Consider the following 14481-nt stretch of genomic DNA (forward strand, 5'->3'; position numbering starts at 1 on the left):
CAAAAGTCTCAATGTTAAGACTTAAAACTTTGTGGGAGCAGCTTATCTCCTCTACGTCTAGTCAAGTCTCATTTTTTCACTTTTATAAAATCGTGTATTAACAGATTCGTGGGAGCTAAACTTGGAAGTCTGTGAGGAAACGCTGTCCATGTGACTTCAGGCTCCATAAACTCAGCTGGTTCAGTTTCACAGCTCAGATGTTGATGTTTAATTTATTAACCAGCTAACTCACATTTTTGCAGTGAGCTTTGCCCCCGGGGGCAGCACGGTGGTTAGCACTGTGGCCTCGCAGCATCAGCCAGATGCTGGACAGTCTGACCGTCGGGCTGATCCGACCGCTGCTGAGACGTCAGACTGCGTTCTGAAAGCTAACAGCAGTGTCTCCGTCTCTTTGCTGCATGCTGCTAAAAATATGCGCCGAGTCTATTTTTGACAGAAGGAAATAAAGAATCTGGCAAATATTCCCAAAACTCCACGTAATCCAAACTTCCCACTCCTGTAACGCGCTCAGTGCGACTGGAAGCCACGGAGCGCGTTACAAACCGTGTGAGCGATGTAAAGCATCTGCTGGTGGTGAAGTCAAAATAAACACGAGACTGGAAAAGTTCACTTCTCTCTGCTTCACGTGTTCTCAGTGTGAAGCCTTCTCGTGACGTTAGCATCTCACTCTGATTAAAACTGAAAGTGATGAAACTGGAAACTTTTAATCATTAAAAGTCTGTGAAAACCAAGTTACACTGAACCGAAAACAAACGTACAAGAACTGCGAGCTTCTCACGCGATCGGCTCACAGCCAGCATTACTGCGTGACGGAAAAGTGTGACGTGATCACAGACGCACCCGACACTCCTGAAGGTAAACGTAGATATTCCCATCATTGGAAAAAAAGGGCTCATATAATGATATCAGAGGCAGCGGAGTGCCCACACAGTCAGGTTGTCACAGATCTGACCAGGAAGTAGTCTGGCCCTGTCACAGAGGTGCTCCTGTGCCTGCACCTCGACTCGCAGGTGTGTCGCTGAGCTGAGCCGAGCATATATCTGTGTGTCACGTTCATACTTCTTCAGTTTCTTTCTTTTACTGTTTGACTTGAAACGAACAACAGTGAATGAAAATACTCTTCCTGTTATTCTTCATAATAATATGGAGTGAAAATCCTCATCAGCTAATCAAAGATGGAACCAACAATGTTAAAAAGGAGAAAAGGTTCATTTCTAAATAAACCGTGGGCGCGGTTGAAGCTCCGGCCGTGATTCCCCGCTATGACCCCAAGAAGTTCGCTGTCAGTGCCAAGCTCGGATTTTAGAAGAACTGTGGCGGAGCGAGTACAGATTTTGTTTTTCGGAGAGCGCGTAGTTTCTATATCGACCCGCGTCTCTACAGTAGAAGGCTGCCGTTGATGACCTCGTGTGTCAGCGAGGAATCGACTTCGGTGGGATCGGGCTCCACGCCGGGCCCGCGTGCGCATGTGCAGCAGCTCCTGACTCATCCGTCTCTTCCTCAGTCGTCCTTGACACAGTTTCCAGTCCCAGCCGAGCCCTGCTGGGATCCCACAGCCACGGAGCGTTCTCCACCTCATCAGTCCTTCGCTCTCCCCGTGGAAATTTATTGACCACCTCCTCCTTCGTGCCCCCTCCTCTCCTCCTCTCCCTTTCCCTCCCTCACTGCCTCTCTCTGGCTGGCTGATCTAGATTTTTCTCCTCAGCTTTTCTTTGCTGAACTGTAGCCAAGATCTTTGAAGCTCACATTAAAAGGCCGCTTGTCTGTTTGGGAAAGATGCAGCTGAGAGGAAAGAAAGAAACACGTGGAGGAGAAGAGCAACGATTCCCTGTCATTAAAGAAAATAGGATCTTACTCCTGTACAGAGGAACATAAACAGGTAGGAACAGGTAAATGTGCAGTGCATCGTTTCACTATGATCCACGTGAGCAGCAGCTGTGACCTGTGGCCGAGCTGAAGGCGCGAGTGTATCTCAGACCGTGCACACAGGAGGATGATCCGCATCAAAGCTTTGCTCCCACAGTCGTGATGATGGCGTGGAGGGGTTTTCTGGGTGGGGTCCTCTGTGGCAGCGATCGCAAATGAGGCTTAAACTCAAACTCTGATTTATTTACAAAGCAGATTTAAAAACAACCCAGTTTGACCAAAGTGCTGCTGAGAGACGACCGAACGGATCAGAAGAAATAAAAGAGTGGAAACAAGAAATAAGTCAACATATACAGACAAACGCACAAGAGACACAACGAGCAAATCAGACAGGACCGAATGTCATGGAGCCGAGATGAAGGTGGGACATAAATACAATGATCAGGGGGAGCGATGTGGCTGACCCAAAGGATGGAGAGGGTGTGTGTGTGTGTGTGTGTGTGAAAATAAATTAGTAACACCATAAATAACAACAACACCACATGTCAGGTTTTCCCCGACAGCCTGAGTCGGCCCTCAGGAAGCAGCGTGTAAGAACCTCTTAATGTTTCTAACAGATAAACCAAACCGAGCCCGTTTTAACCCTTTAAACCCGTCACCGGTGATGGGTTAGCATTTATAGCAAGGGTGGGCAACTCCAGGCCTCGAGGGCCGGTGTCCTGCAGGTTTTAGATCTCACCCTGGGTCAGCACACATGAATCACATGATTAGTTCGTTACCAGGCCTCTGGAAAACTTCAGGACATGTTAAGGAAGTAATTTAGCCGTTTGAATCAGCTGTGTTGGATCAAGGACACATCTAAACCTGCAGGACACCGGCCCTCGAGGCCTGGTTTAAAGAGTAAATTAGGTTAGGGTTTAAAGGGTTAAATAAAATATCTCCTTTTAGTTATTAATGAAAAAACTATAAATGAAGTGTAAAAATCGGAGACGTGTATGACCCCAGCTGTGATCTGTGGATGGTTGAAATGAATTAAACATTCAAAGTTTTCAAAGTGGAAAATGTTCATTTCCTGTCCCAGAATACGAAATATTAAAAAATCGTTTTCGCAGACACAAAAATAAAGGTGGGCGTCAATAGGTTAGAGGTCATGACGACTTCATGGACAGAGGCTTCAGAAAGGTTGAGCTCGGATAGTTCACACTGTGGTGTGCTAACCCACTCTCCGTGTCGCCCACCACTCCCTGAGCTGTGCAAGTAAAATGTTTGCATTTGAAACTAGAAACGGACGAGTTTACAAACATGGATCTGCTCTAAAGGAGCGTTCGAGCTCGCGGCGTCAGCCTTTCGTGACGATTTCTTCCCAGCAAACCTGACTGAAACATGAACGTTTCCTCTTTCCACGTGAATTCTTCTTCTTATGGAACAAGAAATCTTGTTCTTGTCTCACAATGAAGGAATCAAACGCACATGAGACTAACAGGCTCTGTTAATACACTTGTAATCTCTTCACTTTCTTTTATTCTGTGCTGTGTTTCCAAAAACAATATAAACCAGTTCTTGTACACAAACTTCCTTTGGACGAATGTCCAACACGAACTTCCAGATGTTGTTGACGAAGTGGAGCCAGCAGACGGACACGTTATGCCTGCGACATCGGCACAACTTTCATTTCAGGACGATTCATCAAATGAGAGTAGACGTGGAGAAAAGACGACGGTTACGAAATGTTTGCTGGTTGCTATCGTCAGTGACTCACAGATATTTCCCAGCCGTGGGTGGATGCTTCATCTCAGTGTGACATATTAAGTCGTTGCAGATGTGGCTGATGGGACTCGTTCTTTCAGACCCAGCAGCATCTCCTTCTGAGGTTTGAGGACATCTGTTGTCCGACTGCCGTGTTTCCTACAGTAAAACTGGGCAAGGGGCTTTTTAGGGAGGGGCTTATTTGTTTAAATTCAGTACAGTACCTGGAATAATATCAGTGGACTGTAACAGCTTTTTCATACCACAGGGGAAAGTTGCACTCTTTTTAAGCCCCGCCCATCGCAACGTTCATTTCGGTGTTGGATGACTTTGTGATTGGACACGCTGGATGACGCTGTTGAGGCTGGACCAATCAGGTCGCCTCAAGCTGGGGCTTCTTTTAAGGCGACTGCTGAAACTTTGTGCCAGGACGAGTCTGCCTGCAGCTAAAAACACCTGGCAGCCTCGGGCAGCATGCTAATTATGCCTCACCTGGTTCTTTGTCACTGTGTGTGGGTGTGGAGCTTCTGGAGCCCCACCCACCGCGAACATCCTCGAACAACTTTGCTGTCATCGCTTCATCCTCCGTCTGTTTTTTTGCTGCTCCTGAATGCAACACAGAGCCCCTCCCACCTGTCGCCACACTGTTAGCTGCTCAGCTGGCTAGCATTACCCAGCATGCCGTTCAGCGGCGTAATTTAGGAAATGTGCTGTGATGTTTCCCCTCGGTTGTGATTTATAATTATTGTTATGAATGTTTATGAGTCATGTGATCAGGACCGTGAGGGTGCAGATGTTACACAGGCTCGCTTTAAAGGCTCTGAGCTGCCGGCAGGTCTTAAAACACATTGGTGCTGAACACCGCACCAATGCGCTGGTTTGTCTCCCGTCTTTGTCGGCGCTCTGCTGTGTTGTTGTAGTTCTGGGTGTAGCAGTCCTGTCTGCGTTCTCCTCGTGCTCAGCGTGTAGGTGGGTCAGGATGGCTGTGAAGTTAGAAAGTCACTGGCCTAAATAGACATCCAGGAGAGAGTGTGTGTGTGTGTGACTGTGTGTGTGTGTGTGTGTGACTGTGTGCGTGTGTGTGTGTGACTGTGTGTGTGTGTGTGTGTGTGTGTGAGACTGTGTGTGTGTGTGTGTGTGTGTCTCTGGCAGCTGACTGCAGGCAGGTGGCTGTAGAGCAGGGCAGCACAGCCCCCCAGAGTTTTACCCGCTAACCTGCATTTCCCGCTCACCTCGGTTGCTCCAGCTCTGGCCCGTGACCCGGCCGTGGACGCCGATCCAGGACCTGGCTGACCTCGAGCCTCTGCATCACAGCCGTTCCTCCCCCTCACGCTGTCTTCTCTATTGTTCGTTACGAGAGCTGCTGGCCGCCTGCCCTCATTCTTTGTCTGAGCCACGCGGTGCAGGCGTGCAGGCAGCCGCTCCGTGGCCAGTAGATGGCGTTAGCGAGGAGTAAAAGCTGCTTCTCTTCTGCCTCTGACACTCCAGACAAAGAGAGCAGAGACAAAGGCAGAGCTGCTGGGACTGAGCAGCGGTTTGAAGGAACAGAGCAGATCTCTGTTGTAAAAATGAATGATTGTTATTTTGACTTTTATTGCTATAAAATATTCAGTTGCTTCTAAAACACTTCAGCTTCATGTTGATGGACTGAAAGTGACAGATGAGGAATCAGTGATTTTATCGATTAAAGAAACGTGTGACAGACCTGTGCAAACAGGTGACTGTGGCTCAGGAGGCGGAGCCGCTCAGCTACTAACTGGCAGGTTGCTGGTGTGACTCTGGCTCTATCTATGGGTCCTTGGGCAGGACGCTGAACCTCGAGGTGCCCCGATGTTTCCATCTGAGTGTGCGTGGAAAAAAGCCGACCGAGGCTTGTAATAAGAAAAAGTATTTAAGTACCAGCACATTTACCATTAGATCAATGCAGGATTTGGCTGCTGCCGCCTTCAGGAAGTCAAAGATGATGTTTGCAGCGTTCTGTGACAGAGACTGCTCCTCATGTAGTCTCCTCTCCTGAACTCGACTACCTTCTTTCCTTCCTTCCTCATTTCCTAGTTCTACCAGCCAGCCCACTTCCCCGTGGTACGCGGCGAAACGAATACTCGTTTGTAATATGTTGCCAGATGTGATCATGAAGTTTGGCGGCTTATTCTTGGTCATCCAGGTCACCGTAATCCCGAATACTTCATTGGAGGGCAGCTTGACTTTATTTCGGTTCTTCCAAGATGTTCCACCTCTCGGACACAGCTTGGAAGCATTTTCTCCAACGATGTGAAACGCCACATTCAGGGTCCGTCCCAGGACGAGTAATGACAGCAGCGCTGTTAAAAAGATCCTGATCTTTAGAACTGAAACCTCTCAAATAAGAGGTGAAAGGTCATGTCAAAAAGAGTCCCCCCCATGCTTTGTTTGTGATCTCTCTCTGATGGATGCCCCTCCCTGATCATGTGGATTCCTCGTCCTGTTCTTCCTCCCCGCCGTCATCAGTGTGAACTGAACAAGCCGTCCTTTGGTACGCGGTGAAAAGAATACTTTGCCAGATGTGATCGGCCTCGGCGTGTAGCCACGTGCTCGGCTGTTGGCAGCAGCGAGGAGCCTCCATGTGGAGTTCGGGTCAGTTTGACAGAAGCTGTTGTGCCATGTTGAGTTTGAGGTGGTGAAACGTCAGAAGGACACCTGAAGGAACAGGTCCGACCTGAAGTCGGGTCGGCTTTTTGGTTGTTTTGCCGTCGGTGGATTCTGGATGATCGCGCCTCAGATTCGGATGCCTGCAGAGCTCGGCACATCAAACAGGAAGCGTAGGCCGGGAGAAAAATCTGCTTTCTGACCTTTTTAGATTTAATTCCACAACTATTGAAAGTAGATGTGTTTTCTTTATGAAGCCAGCAGCTCTCCTGACATTTCAGCCTCCTCTTTTAAAAGACACATTTGTGAGTCATGAGTCTGTCTTGTTGGAGCTGAAGAGGAAATATGTAGTCTGGCTGTAAAATGAGATACAGCTAAGATCTCTGTGCAGTGGCTTTTTTCCCTTTTCTTCTTAAAATAGCCAGGACCCCAACTCCCTTTGGTGTAATAGCGAGGAACAACAAGCGTCTGAAAGCTCCGCCGAAGTGGAAAATAAAGGCTTTTAGGCTCATTGAGATGACTGATGCTGGCTCCGTGTGCCGTTCGTAAGGAATAACAGGAAGTTTCTTCAGCTCCGTCGTTTACCTTTCACAGATGCGCACATGTTAAAGCGTTTAACAGCGTGTTTGCTCTGAGATGTAATGTTTCTGGTCATTTCTGATGTATTGAGTGTTTAAACCTGAATGTGAGGAACAAATGTTCCGTTCTGTTGTTTGTGTCGTTCTCCTGCTGCCAGCTCGCCACATATTCTTGGCAGAAAGACAGGACTGCTGGAATAAAAGCTTTACACGCTACCTTCGGTGATTTGTTGCTGCCGCAATTTCTACAAATTACATTAAAGAAAAAAAATGTAGTGGGGGAAACGTCCCGCTCTCCAAAATAGCTGCGCTTGTGTTTAATTTTCCTGAGTAATTAAGGAGCGTGAGCGGCGTTTCAGCTGCTGAATGGTGGCAGCAGCAGTGGGGAAGAAGAACGATCGTCCAAATTAGGCCGTAATTTGTTAGTCAATGAGTTTGGTCAAGTTTGGGAGTGAGGGCTCAAGGTACCGAGACAAGCACCAGTGTGCTGCAGTTTCTACTGACTCTGTTTAGCTGCTGATTTCTGTCTTTATTCTCCGTCATCCTGCTCACCGTAATCCCAAATACTTCATTCGAGGGCAGCTTGACTTTGTTTCGGTTCTCCCGAGATGTTCCACCTCTCACCTCTCGGACACAGCTTGGAAGCATTTTCTCCAAACACAAAATCTTGGTGCATTTTTTTCTTCCTGGAATCTACCAGAGTAGCTTTGGATGACTGATGGTTGAAAATAATCCTTCTTTATCTTAAACTGGGACTCGGGACAATCCCTGCGCTCCTCCTCTGTCTCAAGGAAAACATTTTAGCTCCTGCCCCATTAAGCCAACTGTCTTCTAATTGGCTGCCCCTCACAAACAGAAGGTTGAAAGGTGGGTTCATGGAGCTTCTGTCTCCGTGACGTCGTGCAGATTCCAGAGTAGAAACGACGATGTAATGACAGTAACGCTATTATCAGCTGAGTAGAACTGAGGAAACTTCTCAGATGAGAGGTGAGAGGTCATGTCAAAAGGAGTCCCTCCCATGCTTTGTTTGTGATCTCTCTTTGATGGATGCCCCTCCCTCATCCTGTTAAAAGGGGGTTCTTCCTCCCCACCTGTGAGCTGACCAGTCCTTGAGGATTTGGACACAGCTGATGATTTACACTTGATGCATGCATTGGGGGCAATTTGGGACCCTGAGGGATTGACCCCCTGACCTTCCAGGTGGCACACAAACTCTTATGTGAGCCGTGTTGAATTTAAGGATTAATCCTTCCATGTTTACGAGTAGGCCCGCGATCAAATGGCATGAAGAACTGAGGGAGCAAAGTAAGGTATTGAATTTCCTCCGTGTTCAAAGTGAAGCTGAACTTCAAAGTAAAAGTATTATGTTGAACTTTCTATGCAGCAGAAAACACGTTTGGTGACAGCTGGACAAAACTCGACCGCTGCTCAGTTAGAAAGGATTACAAGTTAACTCAAGTTTTTATGATCATATTTACAGATCTGCAGTGAAGCTTTTGTAACCAAAACACCCTCGAATGCAACGTGAGGAGTGGGCGGGGGGGCTTTATGTTTGTCTGTGTGTTCATGCGTCAGACCCCCAGCTTTTAAAAGCCAACGCTGACTGTGGTGTGAATGTGTGAACTGTTTTGTTCTTTGCCCAGGCATGTATCACACTCTGTTGACGTATGTCAGGCTTCCAGCCCCCTTACCATCACACACACACACACACACACACACACACACACACACACACACACACACTCAGACGCACTAACGTTCAGTCGATCCCAGCTGAGTCATGACAAAGGTGTTTAGACGGTCACCGGGGAGCCTGTCAGAGTGGCGTCGTGAGGCCCACACAGACACCAGGTGAGCTGTGTCGCTGGGAGGTTGGAGAGTCAAGCATGGACTTTGTTTTTGTTCTGCAGCAGCTCCACACTTTGTAAAATGAATGATTTAATAAAAGAAAGAGTAGTAGTCCACTTTATATCAGAGCCAGTTTCTGTGAGTTCGTGTCTGATTTGGGCCGTACCAACTCCTGAGGGCAAAGCAGCTGCTAAATGTACTCAGCAGCTCATCTCTAAATGTGTGCGTCTGATGTTTGGTGTGGAGCAGGTGGTGCAAAGCGGGTACACCAGACCTTTTTGTTCCTCACTCTGCTGGGCCGCGCTGCCTGCAGCAGCCGGGAACAAACTCGTGAGAGGAGTGAGAGTGGACGGAAACATTACGAGTGCTTTCAAGTGGAGACGGCTTCCAACTCCCGTCCTGCACCTCCGGAGCAGGCGAAGAACAAAGCTCCTTCAAGGCTGCCACATGTGCACCTCTGGGATGCTTCCAGTCTTTCCCGGGAATACCTGATAACATATAAACGAATCAATTTGCATGTTTCTGCGACACGGTTGCCTTCCAAGAGCCCGCCGTTAGGTCCCCGTGAGTTTTAACATCACATGATTCAGCTCTGCTTCTACAGTCTGCTGCCGGCGACGTTTACTTTGAGTAAACTAGCGAATGAATGCATGCGTGAGTCCACGGATCCACATGGATACTTGGATGCAGATTAGTGACTGTTTTTCACGAGAACATCAGTTTGGTTTCTCTCTTGTGTTTCTGTGAGCGTGTGACCGGTTTAGTTAATCGGTCTACATCAGGATCAACTCCAGCAGGGAAACGTTCCTAAGTTGGGAAAAGCATCAGCTACTCGTAAAGTTCTTAAACAAATCTATCCACACTCAAAGGAATATTCATGGCAACATGCTGTCTTTAAGTAATCTGATAAAAAAGTAAAATAATCTTTTTTACGACCCCCTATCAAAGTCGAACGTTTTCCTTTCTTAGACGGTTTTTCATCTTTTTTCCATTTTAAAAATACATTTTTTAGCTCTATTAGAACAAAAACCTTGTTTTGCTCTCAGAAAATGGTTATAATGTATAAATATGCAGTGCAGCAGGGTTTCTTCCTCTCTGCTAATAATTACATTGCAGCACCTCCCCAGCTGGAAATGATCCTGTATGAACAGAACTTTAGTGTCTTCCGCAGCGCAGTGATTGTTTAATAGCTGCCACTGTCTGCCAGCACAAATACAGCTCAGCGCACGAGTTTCTGAGGACTCCTCAACATCCTCGCTCAAAGTTTTTTCACCGGAAGAAAGAAATGTCCCACAGTTACGTGTCAGATCCACAGCACACTCGTCCACGGGGCTAAACGTAGGCGTTCGTGGGGTTTATTAACCTGAAACCACCCGCAGGTGCCGTAATGAGCAACCCCGGCTTTCACTCGTGTCTCGGCTTTCGTGAGTGTGTGTGCATATGCTGGGGTGAAAGTGTGTGGGCTACATGACGGCTCCCCGGCGACTCTGTCTGGACATGTTTCCTCATGACTCACCCAGAACCTGCTTATTTTCACCAAACATGGGTTTTTGACGACTGAACGAAGACCGGATATTTTCAGCTGACGATCCAACTGTGGTTAAACGGAAGTCGGTCGTTCAGTGCTAAGATTGAAAAAAATATTGCAGTAATACAAGAAAAATCATCATTAAAGTGCCTCATGATACCAGGACGTGTATTCATACGTTAGACACGTCTGTATCTGCAGTAGGGCATCGTCACGGATTTCTGTAATCATTCGATTTTGACTCTGACAGTCAGAAATATTCTAATTCTGATCATTTATTCGTACATATCCAAATATATTTTATCTCTGTATAAAAACAAAGCTGACCCTTCATCAGAGCTGTGAGCATCACAGCAGAAGCGTTTGTGTCAAAGTAACTGAGGCTAAAACAGAAACACATGAAGGAGATTTTACTGGTCTGACTTTTTCCTACAGATAACCTTAAAAATATTCTGCAGTCGATCAAAAATGGAAGAAAACCATGAATCAGCTTCTGAACCTGATGCTGCTGAAGTTACAGAGGTTTGATTAGAGACTCAGCTAAGAGTTTTGCAGTTTGGCATCATTTTAAAAAGCTTATATTTCTGCACTGAACAGCAGAAATGAGGCTTTCTTGTTGGAGGTGATTTCTGGAAGAAAAAAAACAGCGGCCGATAAGCAAGCAAATAATGCAGAAAACAGATTTTTGATGGGAAACTGTTCTTGAAAAACACTGAGAAAGAAAACAAAAACAGCCAAAGTAAGAAACACTGACGATGTTGAGCAAACGTGGTTTGGATCTTCTTTTGCTGCTCGTTCAGTCAGTTTTGGTCAGAGTGATGAAACTGCAGCATCTGAATCTGTGAGCTGTCGGCTTTCAGCCTGACGGCGTGTCCGTGCCGGCGTGTCCGTGCCGGCGTGTCCGTGCGGGTGAACGATCCACGCTCTGTGTTCACGTCTTTCTGCTCTCATTTGAGTTTCAGCTGGTGGATGGTTGTTGAAATAGTTTTGTGAGCTTTAACCTGAGATTCTGTCGTTTCTGGCAACATTTCTATTCAAACTCTTTGTAGGATTTAATGAAGTGATGTCACGTTATTCAAGCTAAAATCGATTTTTTAGTGGACGATGTGAATAAAATGAGCGTTTGTGTTTTCACACTTTAAACACTGTGGGCTCTTTCAGATGCTTTATTTCAGGTAAGTGTGCCATAAAAAGTAAATCCAGGCCTACAAATGTCTTACGGTAAAATTCTGTTTATATTTTGGATTTTTGGTTTGGTTTTTAACCTGTTGCCAGGGAGACCACAGACTAACGCCTTCCCACTCAACACAACGAAGCCTGCCACAGTGTTTCTAGAAGAAATTTGCCGTGGAACCATTCCTCTGCAGGATTTGTTTCCACAGGGACGAAATTTAACTTTAAATCTCAAAAATTTCAGCCTCAAGCGGAAGAGTTCACGTATCTCAGGGTTTTGTTCTTGAGGAGCGATGGACAGACCGATCGATGCAGCCTCACATTTATAGTGTGAAGTTTGCAGTAAGGATATTTGAGATTATTTTAAAAAAATACGGTGAATGATGTTTCTTTGATGCTTGCAGCCTGTTGGCATCAGCCTTTGTAAGTGTAAGTAGATGGAGGGCGTTTTGCATCCTTTCCCACCGAGCTGCTGTCACTGATGACAGACTGCCTGATTCACAGAGTGGATGTATTAAAGCCAGCAGCAGCATTACGCTGCAATATTACTGACACAGCATAAATCACATGTAAGCACAAACGTAGCCGGAGTTGTTTCTTTTTAAAGTATAAAATAACTGCTGAACATTTTAGTTGAAGTAACTGTAAGTTTCTTATGTAGCACTTCATGCAAGCTGCCTCATTCACACGCACTGCAGTGGCTCCACCAGAGAGCAGCTCGGGTCAGTATCTCACCCAAGGACGTTTAGCATGTAGACTGGAGCAGCCAGGAATCGAACCACCAACCTTGTGGCTAACAGCTGACCTGCTCTACCTGCTGAGCTACGGCGACTACCAGGAGTTTTAGCTTTTACCGTTATAAGAATGAAACTGTGAGATATTTTTTCCTGGGGATCTTTTGTGTTTTGGATCGAGCTTCTAAAAGCTTCCGCCGTGCATCGGTAATTTCCATCCCCCGTTTGATCTTCCACACGGTGAGCAGCCAGCGAGCGCGTCGTCGGTCTACGTTTGCTGCTCGCCTCTCCTCGTTTGGAGCCCGGCTGTACTCCGTGCTGTGTTTTTGCTCCAAGTGGTTAAACATGTTGTCGAAGTAGCTCCAGGTCCAAGGCCGACACGTGGTCTCTCAGACACGGCTGGGCCTGTTGTGGCGCACTGAGGAGTGTAAAAGCACGGTGTTTCTGCCACAGTGACATTTTTATATTCCATAAAACACCGCCACGATGTGACGCAGCCCTGGTGGTTGGTCAGTTGTGGCGAGGTTCTGGAGGCGAGTCTGTGGATTTGCTGGTCGAGCTTGGTTCCTCTCCTGTGGCTGTGATCTGTGGGTTGTGACTGAAGGAACAAAGACAACAGCTGGCAGCAGCGAGCTTCCTCCGAAGGGCGCCTGAGCTCACCGCATAGTTTACGGTCATCTCATTCGTTGACATCACCGCAGCCTTGTCAGCGTTCATACTGGTGCTCGAAGGCACGCTGGAGTCACCGCGGTGTTCCCCTCAACGCCAGCCTCGCCGCTCAGAAAACAACATCACATCAGCATAGAAGTATGTTGGAGTATGAAAACGTCGCATCTTCTCAAGCTGCTCCAGCATCTCGGAGAATCTCTGAGCTCCTGAGATTTCACGAAATGACAGTAAAAAGTGACTTTGGAGCGCCTCGGCGCCCCCTTGGGAGGAGCTGGAGGTGGTGGCTGAGGACGGGGAGGTCTCATTCTCTCTGCTGAAAATTAACATTTACCAAAATTTACATTTTGCATCTAATAATTTATAATTCTTCTCCATAAAACTCTTATTTAGTTGTAAATGATATGTGGTAAAGTGAAGAGGTGACTCATTTGATAAATACACCTGTCATGTCGGGAATCCAGATCATCGAGACGTGCTTTTCAGCTTTAGCGCCAGCAGTGTAATACAATAAAGTGTGTTATTTGGCCAGTGGTGCTGCTCCCCCTCGACAGCACACACACACACACACACACACACACACACACACACACACACACACACACACACACACACACACACACACACACACACACACACACACACACACACACACAGAGCTCTCTGAAGCTTGAGTGGGACTTTCCAGTGTGAGGGAAATTCCATAGGATGTTAAGAGGGAGCAGATTTCCAAGCTCTGGCCTTGTACTTAATAAAACACAATCCACACTGAACATTTAACAATTTCCAGCCCCACATCATATTTATTGCTTTTCAATCTGCCATTTTTCCACCGCTCCAGCACTTCTCTCTGTTTTTTCTGAGGTGACAAAAACTAGGACGTAACTCGTGCCATAAGTTTGGCTCTGTGGGGCTTCCTTACAGTGAACTTCCTCTCCTACAGCCGTGTACGAGCCATACAGCATGTCCTGCTTCCTCATCTGATCCCGAAACGCTTCATTATTAATAAGAATATCAAATACACTCAGTGTAAAACAATCTGATGTGTCTTTCAAACATACCTTTAGTCGTCTCGACTGTTGAACTGCTATTTGACGTTTTTTCTTTCCTCAGTGACCAGAAATAAACGCATCAGAAAAGCTCTTCCAACGTCACTTCCTGCAAACCTTTTCGGACTCTCAGCGGTGACCTTAAGACTGAACTCATCCTGAGTATCGTGACAAATGTTTAACCTCTTTAACTGAAAGCGAAACCTCCATCAGGTCAACCCATGTAAGGCTCAGGTTTGGGTTTCTAGGCCTTTTTATGAAATTTCCACGTTTGGACCACCGAATTGGAAAAGCTCCTAACAGAAAAGCTGTGGTGCCAAAGCTTTGGGATTACATTTAAAGGGTAATTCTAGTTTCTGGAGGTTTGTCTATCATCCTGTGGCTAAAACAAAACCCAATCTTAACACCAGAGAAGTCCCCAATGACCTGGCGGATGTTCAGAGGTTAATCACCGGAGAAGTCGGCAGTAATAGAAAGGAAGACTTCCTACATTCATCATTTGTCCAGCAAAAAATCCATAAAGTATTTTTAATGAGAAGTTAACAGCTGATTTGCTAGACTACTGCTGTGTCACCCTTTGAAGCCATAATTTCCGTTTTCCTTAAATGCATCGAATGAATTAATCCATAATTTTCTTCCACTTATCCAAAGCCAGGCCGCAGTTCCAG

General features: G+C 46.5%; 1 protein-coding gene across 1 annotated transcript in view; it reads left to right on the forward strand.

Annotated features, from left to right (window-relative positions):
* efl1 (elongation factor like GTPase 1) overlaps window positions 1-14481 on the forward strand; it is a 73094-nt gene that overhangs the window by 27058 nt on the left and 31555 nt on the right. The gene's annotated exons all lie outside the window — the stretch shown is intronic.

Source organism: Simochromis diagramma, unplaced genomic scaffold (assembly GCF_900408965.1).
Source record: "Simochromis diagramma unplaced genomic scaffold, fSimDia1.1 OVJJ01000603.1, whole genome shotgun sequence".
In the NCBI taxonomy this organism is placed as follows: Eukaryota; Metazoa; Chordata; class Actinopteri; order Cichliformes; family Cichlidae; genus Simochromis; species Simochromis diagramma.